We start from the raw sequence: 13,834 nt of genomic DNA, 5'->3' as shown, positions 1-13,834 counted from the left end.
ATGTGTTAAAGCTTCAGGTTTCTGCTAGTAGTTTAGGATTCTGCAATAAACTTAATTTTTCACTCATCACAGCATATGATCTTGAGCAGTGAGGTCACAGTGTTCCAGTTAACGTTGCCAGAAGCAGTTAAGCAAACATTACCGGCCTCACAAACAGGTTATACCCCAACTAAACCTGCTACTTGCTTTGGAAGAGCATCATGTCATGGCTGCCCTGACACCCCTGACTGCTCTCTCACTGCTTGGGCTTTTCGGGAAGGAGCTCCAGCACAGCAAGGCCCCAGGCACCAGCTCCAAATAATACAGATGCTAACAGCAATTTCAGTGCTCCAGCTGGATCTGAAAGGGGAAATCAAGCCAACTGTGTTTGAAGGGTTAACCACAGCTCCCCCCTTTCTTTGAAAACAGTGCTTGCCATCTGAGTCACTCCCAATTCTCCACTAAAATAGTGTGAAAGGGAGTTACTTCTTGCCTGAATTCCCCTTTTGCATGGAAAATTATGATTTTTCGTTATAATTTCCAACCTAATGCTTCCTTTCTGTGTGCTTAGTTCCTCAGTCACCCCTTCCTCCCCAGCACCTCCTTTTCATTTCATCTCTTTTACCAATGGGGAAAACACACACTGAGAAAAAAAAACCAAACCCAAACTAAGAGGGAAGTCCCTCTCCCTATAAGGCAAGAAGAGTTCTGACCTACTTTACCCATTCCCCTGCTCACAGCTACACACAAACCACTGACACCTTGCATTTCTCCTCTTGGGGCACAGCATCACAGTCCCCTCCGTCCTCACTTCTCCTACTTGTCTGGCACCCACACCATAAATGTGAGCCAGTCAAATCACTCCCAGGTTGGCAAGGACTTACGAATTGACAGCTTTATGAATATGTGAGGTTGCTCTTGCCTTTCTCAGCTAAAGCCAGCTGCATCCACTAAGGGAGGAAATTCCTAGCAGGAGGAAGAAACGCACTGGGTCAGATGCCTGCATGGATGATAAGCCTTTCCAAGCCAGAGGGCTGGGCTGGTTTTGGCTGGGATAGAGTTAATTTTCTTCATAGTAGCTGGTATGGGGCTACGTTTTGGATTTGTGCTGAAGAGTGTCAATAGTCATACAGAAATGTTTTCGTTACTGCTGAGCATTGCTTGCACAGAGTCAAGGCCTTTTCTGGTTCTTACCCCACCCCACCAGCGAGCAGGCTGGGGTGCACAAGAAGTTGGGAGGGGACACAGCTAGGACAGCTGACCCCAACTGACCCAAGGGATATCCCAGACCATATGTCATCATGCTCAGCATATAGAGCTAGGGGAAGAAGAAGAAGGGCGGGACGTTTGGAGTGATGGCATTTGTCTTCCCAAGTCACCCTTAGGCATGATGGAGCCCTGCTTTCCCGGAGATGGCTGAACACCTGCCTGCCCATGGGAAGTGGTGAATGAATTCCTTGTTTTGCTTTGCTTGTGTGCACGGCTTTTGCTTTACTTATTAAACTGTCTTTATCCTAACCCATGAGTTTTCTCACTTTTACTCTTCTGATTCTCACCCCCATCCCACTGGGTGGGGAGTGAGCAAGGGGCTGTCTGGGGCTTGGTTCCCAGCTGGGGTTAAATCACGACAAGGGCAAATCGGTGACACATGGGATTTGGGACCATGTACCTGGGGGAGATGGAAATTTTAACCAGCCAATGTTGTATCACGGCCTATCTCATTTGAAATTAAAGGCAGGTATGCAGTGGGAGAAGTGAATTGTTGGCAGTTCCTCAAGCCCTTGAAGATGTTCCAGAGCAGACACTCAAAATTCTAAGATGGGCTGCCTATCAGCCTGGCACACGGCAGCCCATAATATCCACAGAGGCAGATAAAGCACCAGCACAGCTGTTGTTTGCACATGCATCCTACAAGAAACTCATGCAAATCCTCCATTGCTGTTTGCTGCTTCCTACTTCACTGGCAATGATTACCTCCCAAGAACCACAAGGTGTCATCAGGACGGTGCACAGACCCAAAGTATCCTGCAAAGCCAGCACTTCCCACTCTAACTTACTTCTTTACACTGTATGTATTGTTTTTGCCTTGTTTCACACTTCACTTACTTAGATGTACCCTAATTATGCTTTGCAGATAATTAAAGTACCTCTGCTTCTGGGTACAGAAATACTCCCCAGGCCATATTGTAATTGTCTAGGAAACATTACCTGCCTGTCATGACTTCTAGGTGTAGCTTGGCTGATTGAGCTCCTTGTAGCTGGGTTAGATCCATCAGCTCGTCTCTAATGTGCAGTAACCACAAATCAAGTAGTGAGGCTGCACTTGGAGATAATTAGAATATAAAGCACCAAAGAGTTTTCTCCATGGCACCTCCCACAATGAGGGAAAAAAATACTGTTTTGTTCATCCCTGACTGCAGTGGGGAGCTGCTGCTTTCTTCACAGCAGTCTCCCAGGGGATCCATTCCCCCTTCCGTGCCACAGTGTGCAAAGCAAATCTAAATTAGAAGTGCTATGTGGCATGCAGCCATGCCTCCTAACTACAGCAGGATCAAAGATAGCTATAATGCCAACAAGGTGGGTTAGAGTCAGCTAATTAATGGTCTGGGGAAGAAATCTGTCCGGATTTGGATGGCTTGATAGAGAGCAAGCAGAGGTCCCAAGGCTGGAGAGACAGAATGGGACCGATCCAAGGCTTCTCAGGGAAAATCATTGAAGCCCAGGTGGGGTAAGTAGTGAAAACCAGATGAGGGAGGAAGGAAAGCTCTGGAGGATGGTGTTCTACCTCCTTTCTCACCTCCCTCCCCAGTTCTTGGCCCTGTAATCTCCATGTAACTTAGCACCATCTTCTGAAAGAGAGGACCACTCCTGCTTTTCAAATGGCTCATTGCCTCTAAGTGTTTAAAGCATCTTTAGGCTCCTGGATTTCATGCCTGGCAGCCCTGGAAGGGTATGGGATGGCATTGGCACAGCTGACACTATGGACCTAGCTCCAGTAGTGTGTGCAGAGACTTCCCATTCACTACTGGCATCCAGCTGCAACAGCCCCAGCTCCAACACCCACAGGACATACTTGTCAAAAAAAAAAAGAGATCCTATTGCTTTGGAGAAAGAAAGGAGAGTTAAAACAACTGCACAGCAAAAGCAGATGAAAAGCATGCACTTTTAGCCCACTCATTTATCCTGTGCTTTTTATGGGCTTGCAAAGCTGGGAGGACTTCACATATCAATATGAATTGGTTTCACCAAGAGCAGCAAGGGGTTATAAATGCTCTCCTACAAGCATCTAGAAGCTCAGCCTTTCTCACTTGTGTCCTGCTGTCCAGAGCTTCATGTGGAGCAGCATTCACTGTGACCCTGACAGCTGGATTTTCCAAGTGGGCACCCAAAACAGCAGCCCTCCATGGTTTTGCTGGAGTTAATTAAGCAGCAGCCTCTCCACCACATTGTTCCCCACATACACCCTGTTCTGAGCTGGCTTCATCAATATTGGCTCCTGTCTTGCTGGCCAGGGTGGTAACTTGTTTTTCTAGAACAGCAAACCAATCTTTTATCATGTCACTGACGGCGTGGCATGCATATGCTCTCGGACAGCTCCCAAGGACTTGCTTTTATGCCATTTCTGAAGGTATGATTTTTAAGTTGCCCAGTGTTGAGTTAGGCACTTGGGAGGACCTGGAAGGGGATCCTCTTGGTTTTGCAGGGAAATACAGCGATGTCCCCAGCCTGTGAGACCCTGGCAGGGCTATTGATGCTCTAGCAAGGCAGCCAAGCTCCTTCTGGAGTTGCCTCTTGTGGGGCTGCAGCGCTCTTGGAGAGGGGCTTCCAAAAAGAGGAGAAGGGTAAGATGTTTTCTGTTACTGGCAGCATTGCAAATGTACGTGTGCAGGAGTGGCTGGTCTGCTGTAGGCTGTCATTCACAGGATGGGGAATGAGTGACAGCCTGGTTTAGGTGACGTGGTCATGGGGAGGACAGGGAGATGCACGTGCGGTTTCAAGCCTGTCCTGCCCCTGTGGCATGACAGCAGAGAAGTTGCTCACATTAGTGTGGTCCTGCTCGCTTAGTGATGCTGGGGCAGCTGCTGTCTTTATGCCAGACCTATTGCAAGGGGAAGCTGACTTTAATCAAGGTCCATGAGTGCTGGACTAGGCATGATGGTTACGGAGGAGTTCAACTGCACTGTGTGCTCTTATTTAAATATCTGCTATGTAATTCAGAATTTCTTAAAAGTAACTTCTGTCAGGTGAATGCCAGCCAGTTAATGAGTTTGAAAATGTGAGTGTCCACTGCCCACACAGAGAACTCAGTGATAGTTAACAACCTTAGGAGGCTTTTCTAGGACAAGCCAGTCAGTGCAGGGGTCTCCTCTCCCTCCCTTGCTCGCTCATGCCCTTACAAGAGAGCAGGCAAGACTCCTCTGCCTTCAGGATGTTATCGCAGGAGGATGTCAGGGTCTACTTGGTAACACCAAGGTGTCCTTGGCTCACAGATTCTCCAAAATCACCCTGTCCTGATAAAAGCCCACTCTGCACTGGCAGAAATGTGCTGTTCCCCTCACTGATGTGATGGTACCCTCGGCTCAATTACTGTTTCCCTTCCCCAAGACAGACATCCAATACTTCAAGCTCCCTGCTATTGTGTAAGCTGAGAGCATGCCCAAGGATCACAGATATGTGAGTCTTTGGGCAGCCGTCTGTACCGGTGGCTTTGTACCTGCTGGGTGAGCACAGAGTCATGATGGGCACTTGTATCTATGGGCAAAATCTGGTTATGTTCTTTGCCTGGAGGTCTTGGAGATCTGCTAGTGGAAGAAGGCTTAGATTCATAAGTGCAAGTGTGAGGACTGGTCAGCACAGGAGGAGGTGGTGTTGTAAGGCCCCCTGCTAGGGAGAAACTTCACTAGTCTAAAGACAATATTTCATTGCAGGTTAGTAGTGAGTTAAATTTCTTGGGCAGTTTCAAAAGCTCCTCTTAGTCCCATTTTTTTCCAGGAAGCAAATTATTGGGAAGCATTTATTTAGACTGAGATTTAGGTCTCACTCACAGAAGGATATTTCCGCTGGTCACCTTCTGTTCTTTGCTATTGCTTCATCTCCAGCAGTGATTGCTGGTAGTATGTTTCACAGTGCCCCAGCAGTTGCATAGGGTTCTGCATCAAAGGTACAGATAATAAACCACAACACCTCGTATGAATATCAACTTGTTCTGAGGTGAAGAAATCACGAATATTCAGGGCTTCTGTGCAGGAAATTTGACTAAACTGATTTCTGCTTTAAAGCTTGTTTTGGGATGCATAAACCAGAAGCAATTTCTTGGAACAGCTCTTATCTGAAGCTGGGCACTGTTTATTGGCTGCTCTTGTTTGCTAGAGGTGGGTAAAATGTTTGCTCCCTGGCAAGATTAGTGTTTAAATCTCACCTTAAGCAATCAAAAAAGACAGACAGTAAGTGCTATTCGCTACCAGATCTTTATTGTGAATGGATGTAAAGGCATGGATGGGAAGGGCTGCTCGAACATGAGCTCCCTATCTTTTCTCCTTTCCAGTTGGATTCAGTCCTCTCCTGAAGAGGGTGATAAAGCTCTTAAGGGATCCTTAACCCGATGGCACTGGGTGAATCCCTTCCTTCAGTCCTCATTTTGATTACTCAGGCTAAGCAAGGATGAAAGGCTATACCAGCCATAGCCCAACAGACCACCATTCATCTTGGAGCAAAACAACACAGACAGAAGCCCAAACTAAGCTGCTGTTTCTTCCTAGGACTGTCAGGTTCCTTCCAGGGGCGGATGACAAACTCTCCAGATCACTTTCTCCAAATTTCCAGAGACTTTCCCATGTCTCCCATCACAGAGACCCATCAGGCTCTCACACCTGCCCAACAGATCAACAAGTGAGCATCCTGGTCCTGCTTCTCCCTGTGTCTCTCATCCTTTTCCCAGTATCTCCTTTGGCTGCCTTAGACCTCTCAGACTTGCTCTACAAACCACAGCTCCTCAACTGTCTTGCTGCCTGAACAGGTCTGCAAATGAGTGGCACATCTGAAAGGTAGGCACCAAAATCTCCTTATCTGATGAAGCTGCCTGATAAGCCAACAGCTTCCTAACTACTGGCCAGCATGTTTCTCATCAGCTAGTCAAGCTAGTGACCTCCCAGATGCCAATGCCATCACACCAAGCCAGCTGGTCAGATGCTGATCCCATCAGCTGACTGGCTGAGCTAGGACTACCTAGCCTGGGAAAGGGTGGCTGAGGGACAGGAGAGAGGTCTGATGGCAAGAGTCTCTGGAGAGGGTGAACAGAGAACGACTCTCTGCTGTTCTCTCTCCAGTTCAGGATCTAGGCAATGAGAAAGTAAATCATCAGGTGAGAAGTCAGCTAAGTAAAGGAGATGATAGTTCTTGTGTTGGGTGGGCGAACTTCTTGGTAGAGGATACTGTGGAAGGTAGCATCTGACACAGCTTAAAAAGTCAATTGGATGAATAAATGGAAATAAAAAAAATCCACTGAGGCTTATCAGAAGCAAGTAAGGCCCTTAGCTGCATACTGCAGGAGGCTGAAGGAACATTTTGGGGGAAAATATCATTGGGTGCTTACCCTGGTCTTATACTGTCCCCAAGCATCTGCTGCCAGGCATTGTCAGAAGGCGATAAACAGAAGGTCAAGTAACCTGGAGGCAGCCAGCAGTTGTGAAGCAGTGCTATATGGAGGGCAAGGAAGCAGGCCGAAAAAAAAATTGTGGGAAAATCACAGGTGTATCACATTTCTAGTGGCTTTTCACCTGGGAAGACCATAAGCTGCCTTGTGAATAGCTCTGGACAAAAGCAGGGCAATCCAGCAGATGCCTGTTTGTGTGGCAATGGTGAGGACAGATCTGTGACAATGTGGTACTGACCCTGTGAGCACAAGCACAGGTAAATGACATTACCGACAAGTCCCTATGAGATCCACAAGATTAATTTTGTACGTATGGGTCTGAGCTGCAGTTCATCCATGTGTACAGACCTTTTCCTGCTTGGCTCATACAATGTGGAGAAGGAATAGTAGCAATGCTGAGCCCTTCTTTCTCTCTCTTGGAGGAACAAGACATGGTACAGAAGAGCTCTGTCATGCTCAACTTGCACAGCTCGCAGATGCCCTTTTCCAATACCTGGAAGTAAGGGATCTTGGCATTAGCTATCCTCTTGTGCCTGGTGGCCCTGCCCATCTTAATTTGCCAGACATGTCAGCTCCAGGAACACAACAGAACTGGAATAAGTAAGTATGGGGCAACAGTGCTCAGCACCCACCGGGAGCCTGTGTTTCTGCCACCCTTTCCTCTCAACGAGCATCTTCCACCCTGGGCCAAACACAGGAACTGAGCAATGTCCTCAGCTTTTATGCTTCCATTTACCACCATTTCTGTGATAGTCACTCTGTGGCAAGCTGCATGTCCAAGATCTCCATTACCTGATTCAAGACAGGTAAGGGTCCAGGTTCCTCTTGCTAAAATTAAGTTGGCTCTGTGTGCAAGAAGACAAGAGGTGGGAAACAGGGGCAGGTCACCTGTCCTGGTTGTTAGCTGCAAGGGGAAGAAACAAGGCACACATTACAGGATCCCACAAGCACATCCTGCCCATACAGTTGTTGTAGCCTTGCTACAGGCCAGCTGCTTCTTCACCAGGCCAGACACATAAGCATGGCTTCTTCTGCTCACTCCAGCCCAAATGTTATCTCATGCCCCAGGTAATGCCAGGCTCACTCACTCTTCCTCACTGTCCGCAGTTCTTCCCAGCCTCCTGTCACCCAGACTCAGCAACCCCACTCTGCTTGGATGGCTTTTACAAAGTAAAATAAAATAAATTCTCTCTCCCACCTGCTTGTCCCTCCTCTTTCCTTCTTAGCTGTGCAAGGTCACAAGCCGTGACCATGGCTCACCCCTCTTCTCTTGTCCAGAAGCATCAGGCCCAAGTGCCATCTGAGCACAACCTGCTAGACTGCTCCGAGATACACTTTTATTGTAAGTAGGTCACAAGACTGTCCCAGAAAGTCTAAACTCTACAGTATTCACACCAGGTGGTCAGTGCCTGCACCTGCACGATGCCAATGTTAACACCGGACCCTTCAGCAGGTCCCACTAACAAGACCTTGCTGATGACAACACTATCCCTGCAGGAAGATTGAGCAAGGCCATGGGATCCACTGTCCTCCTACCCACACCCTAGGTGGTGGAGGAAGAAACACTTGCCACTGAACTGGGATCTTTCCCAGCTGGACTAACCCTTCCCTCCAGGACAGGGCTATGCTCAAACTAAAGCAAATGTAAGTGTAAGACCGTGTGACAGCAATGGCACTGCACTAATTTTTGGGGTACCTTATCTAAATGTTCTGCTTTCCAGAGACAGGATCCTCAGGAGTTTTTAAACTTTAGGCTTTCTAAAGGCTTTCACAAACTACCAAATAAAAATCCCACTCCAAGACTCCAAATGTCACCATCTCCAAGCTGGATGGCATTTACTCAGCTTTTCTTTATTTCGACAGAGAAGAGATGCCACAGCAAAGGCTGGGTTAGGATAAAGGCAGAGAATGGCATTTGGGGGAAGAAAACACCACCTCTTCTGCATGATGTCACTAAGCAGTGCAATACAGACATCAAGGCAAGAACACTGATGCTAGGGCAAAGTCAAGAACCATCCTCATTTTCAGAAACCTCACAGGGTCAAGCCATGGACTGACTGACAGTTCGGTAGAAAACAAGACCCAAAAGCCTGTGGCAAGAAAACATACAAAGAGAAAGACTCTCCAGCTCACAGGAATGGAGGGAGAAGGAAAATAGAATAGATTAGAATACATTCTATATAAAATAAAATATTACTCCTCCACTTACATTGATGTAATATAAACTATTGCTCCTCCACTTTAACAGAAACCCTTCACATGTGGTAACAGGGCCATGTGTGCACCAGGGCCACACGTCCACTTGTCCCTGCTTCCCTGGCAGGACTAGACAGTCACAGAGACACACAACAGTGAAAGGGGGAGCAAAGCACCGATGCATCAGGTGAGCAGCCAGCCCCACTCCCGTGATTTTACAGGTATTGCAGCCCACCCACAGCACCTGTGCGCTCAGTTCCCATCCTCCATTGCCCCTCAGCCTCCCAGAGGGTACTAGAAGTAGCCTGGATGGCAAATTCAGATTTTGACCTCTAGTAAACAGGGCTGCTGGGATGCTTCAGCTCTTCAGGCCATAAGCAAAACACAGCAGACCGGTATCACACTGCACGACGGGGACCTTTGCTCCTGTTTCCAGGTGCATCAAGGAGAGCTGCAGAGCTTACGATGTCTGCTGCCAAGGGAAGTGAAAACGCTGGCAGAGCAATTCTGGGGAAAACTGTTGCAAAAAATTTCGCTTGATCAAAAGTTTGACTTCTACTTGCTTCTCCTTTATCCATCTCTTAAATTTTTACTGACAGAGGAGCAATTGCAAACCCTCCCCATCCCCTCTCTCTCCCCCATGACTGAAGAGATGCAGTTTCTTCTCCACCTCCAGCCTGTGTCTCTGTTACCGGACACGGTTTCCAGTAAAATGAATTCCTCAAGTTCCTGGTGACCTTCCTGCAGCTGGCCAGGGCTCGCTGCGAGAGGAGGAAGCCCAGGCACGCAGCTCTGCTGTGCAGCACCGCGCCAGGAGGAGAGCCGGCTCAGGAGCAGGAGAGAGGAGCCAGCACAGAAATACCACCGGCAGCTGCTGAGTACAAAATGGCTATTAGAGGGTTGCAGCTGCTCCTCTCTAATTAAGAGAAGAGCCAATGCCAGAAAGAAAAGCACGGCAAGACGGGAAAAAAGGCTGAGAGAGAGCCTGTCCTGCATGGCCGGGGGTGAGGAAAGCAGCTGCTTTGGTGTGCTTGCTCTCCCTGTTGCGGCACAGCTGTTGGGCTCTGCTGTGCATTTCACTCACTGCCCAGCCTGAGGTTACACGCGGCTCTCGGCCGAGGCCAGGCTCTTTCCAGCTCTTTCTTCCCCATGGTCTGAACCAGGACTAGATGCTTGTGCTGTGCCAGAGAGCTGACCTGCCAGGGGAGAGGAGCACACCGGGCGCTGGCAGAACCACACAAGCCCTCACAGGTCCCCTGGTTCTACTGCAAAGGCAGCAGGTCTAAACACACCTTCTTCTCTTCCTACCACTGTAGGAACAGGAGGGAAGTTCAACACTACCAGACTATAAAAGACCCACCTCTCTCTTTTCCTCTTGTCCTCTTTTTCCTGAGGTGGAGGTGTTACAAACTGAGCTGGACAAGCTGTGCACCTGCCTCACCTCCTCCTCCAGCAGGACCAAGGACCTCAGCAGCATGAGCAGCAATTTGGGGCTCCTGCCCCACTCCCGGGACACACTGAAGTTCTCCCTCCTCTACTGCAGAGAGCAATGTGAGCTGCTTTTGACTGGTCTGGAGGGCTGGGAGCTGCCTAGCCACGGGTGTGCCGAGTCTGCCGTCCAGGTCCCACTGCTGAGGCAGGTCCCATCCCACATCTCCAGGCTCCAGTGCGTGGTCCAGGAGTAGCAAAGCCAGGTGGTGAAGAACTGCAGCAGGCCACCCTTTGGGGACCGCTTTGCTCCTGCAGATGCCGAGGTGGAGAAAAGCACCTTGAAGCTGGAGGTGAGATGGGATGCTAGCTCAGTAGACATAAAGAAGGGTGCCTTGACCAGAGAAGAAATGTGTAATGGCTTCTGGGGATGTCTCTTCCTCTTACCCCTCTGAGGAACACAGCAGGGGTTAGTCACCAGGTCAGGGTACAGCCAGTCAGGAGGTTGGTCCTTTGGCAACACAAATAAGACCAAGATTGCCAATTACCAGCATCAGCATCCCGAAGGGTTGGAAAGCCTAGAACCCCTAAAACACTTTCACATTCAAAGGGGTGCCCTACTAATTTCTTGGGCATTTTAATTTCTTGGAGTCTGCGGTATTGATGTAGGGAAGGATTTGATTTCCCTGAAATCTGTGTTTCCCGGTGCTCTGTGTTCTCCTGTCCTTTACCACAGGCATTCCCTGTGGAAATGTGCTTGGATGCACAGCCCTGCAGCAGGAGGTGGCATAGAAACTGAGGCCTGGGGTGAATGCATGGCACTGCAGTGAGTGAGCTGAGGGATGTCATATAGTGCAGGGAGAGCAGACTAGTGCAGGGAGAGCAGACTAGCTCTAATGGAGATAACAGAGTGAGCAGAAGCAGCCTACAATTACTGTTAGCCTCTTTTCCCTAACTCTTTGTTACTCTTGCTTGGCTGCTTCTGACTTGCCTCATTTAGAGCTAGTTTGGGTCTAGCTGCAGATGTAACACTGCAGCTGGACCTGTGAATGCCCAGGGATTTTAAATGTACACCATGCCTTGGCAATAGATAGCTGTGAGACATCCTCTAGACTGGGATAGATTTGAAACATGGGCTGAGGGGACAGCAGTGAAGACATAACTGGTGAAATCCACAGCAACAAGTCATTTTCCAACCAGCTATTCCCTGCGAATGATCTGCAGACACCAGGAGCCAGCAGTGAGAAAGAGCATGAAGCTGAAGTCTTTGTACTTTGAAGCCCTTGCCACATTATACCGTGGTGTCCAGGAGCTCAGCTGGAGACAGAGGGAAGCGGATCACCCAGAAAACTGGAGTTGCACTAGCAGCAGAAGAAAGACAAACCAGTACTGCAGAGTTGGTACAAATTCACAGGTCTCGAGGTGTAACCAACCAGGGATAGATGGTTTTCCCAGAGGCACGTAATCCTTTAATGGTCTCTGGCAGGTTTTGCTCCTTCCATGGGCAGCCAGCAATTGCTATTCCAAAACACATCAGTGGACTAGACGGCTTGTAGGTCTGAACCTGAACGATGATTCCCATGTGTTGTTACCAATCTCATATTCCTTGACAACTGTCTGGCTGCACATTACTTCAAAGCTCCTTTGATTTGGCCATTAAGTTTTCCTGTGGTAGCAAGCAGCAAAGCCAGGGAGCTTAGACCAGACGTGGGAAATGGCCACATGCTGGAGAAACAGCTGTGGAGGGGAGGGGACACAAAGAGGGGACTGAAGCCATGTGTGAGCACATGCAGCGACAGCCCCGAGCTGCCATGAAGCAAGTGTGGGCAGCTGGCAGAGGACATGCCCTTGTGCAAGGGGATTCCAGCACCCACCCGCTCCTCTGGCCAGCCCAGTCAGGGAGCAAACCTTGCACGGAGGAAGGGCAGGACTCGGCAAGATCGGAGGGGCCATGGCCTTCACACAGCCTGTTCAAGCTGGTCTGAGAAAGGGGACAGGGCGAGGTAATGCCGCTTGATGTTCCAGTAGGCAGATGTCCAAGAGCAGTAGGGCGTCAGCAGAAGAGTTTTTTCGGGTGATACCACTGAAAGAAAGCATCTGCATTTTATTCCTTGGCATGGGCCGCCTTTGCTATCATGACAGCCCAGTCCTGACTCCCACAAAAGCCCATGAGTGAGAATAGAAACACATGAAAACAGGCCCTAAAGGCAGGTAGCTCCCCTTGAATGAGGATCAGCTGTGGTCCATGTGGATGCCCTTATGGCACAGCTCCATCCTGCACCTCACCCCCATGGATGTGCACTTTCCCTCTCTCTCACAGGCCCAATGGTTCGACAAATACTCCAGAAACACTGTGCTGGGAAAGTCAAGGTCACCCTGAGTGAGCTAAAGGCCTCCCAAAGCTTGGTTTTATGTGAAGAGCTGCAGAAGACTACAAAGGTGATGACTCTATCGCATGGCCTTGCCCTGTGTGCCCACACAGTGGCCAGGGACCTGCATGTCAGTACAGCCATCCCTTCATTTTATTAATGAAAAATCCCCATTCTGCATCCTTGGGGACCATCTGTGTGATATCTGTGGCAGCAGATCCCTTCTGCTCCCAGCACACTTGTCAGGTAGGATCTGCAGGAAGGCAGGGCTTTACAGGGGTGGAGTTTGAAATTGCATCTTAAAGGTGAGATCTCCAGGGAAGGATGAAGGCATATTGATGACTAAGCTTATGTTGCAGCACCTTCTCCCTTCACCACCCACAGAGACAAGTGTTCAGTGTGCATTACTCTGGTGGACATTTGGTCTGTTTAAAGAGACTGATTGCCCAAAATAAGGAATTAATAGCAATTTTAAAATGTTAGAGGTGTATTTTAACTGGTTGCTAATGACAGTAGTGTATTTTATAACAGAGAACAAGTGGCATCTCAAGTCCAGCAACCTGAACAATTAACTGTTTGTAAGAAACATCTATTCATTCCTTATATATGGGCAGCGGACGTAAAATGCGAGCTACATGAATTTGATTCCAGATCTAGCTCTCATAGTACCCTAACATGGCAAAGTCTACTATCTGTGGGGCTTCCTGTGGCCCTCTGGAAAAAAATACCATGGTGCCATAAGAATTAGTACTTTAGTACCGTACAATTAGCACAGATGCACGTGGATGTAGTCTGTATTGTACTACCTCATGCAGTTATGTTTGATTGGACTCAAAACTCAGAAGACACCGTTACATCCAGGTTATCCAGACACAGGGGCTCTTCTGTTCCTCCCTAGGAGAAAGGGAAACTGCCACGCTGTACAAATAAAGAGCGGATGCTGGCAATTGTTAAAAAGTTAAAAAGCTAAAATTCAGTCTCAAGAAAAACCACTGAAGAACAGGATATGGCCAGCATGCTGTGGTGGCCCTGCAGTCTCAGCAACTTGCTGAGACCCCAAGAGCACACTCATGAGCTGCAGGAAGGTTGACATGTGGCCTTGGTGGCTGCAGAAGTTGTTGCACTGGATGTCTGCTCACCACCTGCCCGTATGCCTTTCACAGGACATTGTGGGAGAAGTGCTTGTGTCACTGAAGTGCCTTCCCATCTG

Source organism: Accipiter gentilis, chromosome 17 (genome assembly GCF_929443795.1).
Source record: "Accipiter gentilis chromosome 17, bAccGen1.1, whole genome shotgun sequence".
NCBI lineage: Eukaryota > Metazoa > Chordata > Aves > Accipitriformes > Accipitridae > Astur > Astur gentilis.
The sequence above is the reverse complement of the archived record's forward strand: the minus strand, read 5'-3'. Positions refer to the sequence as shown.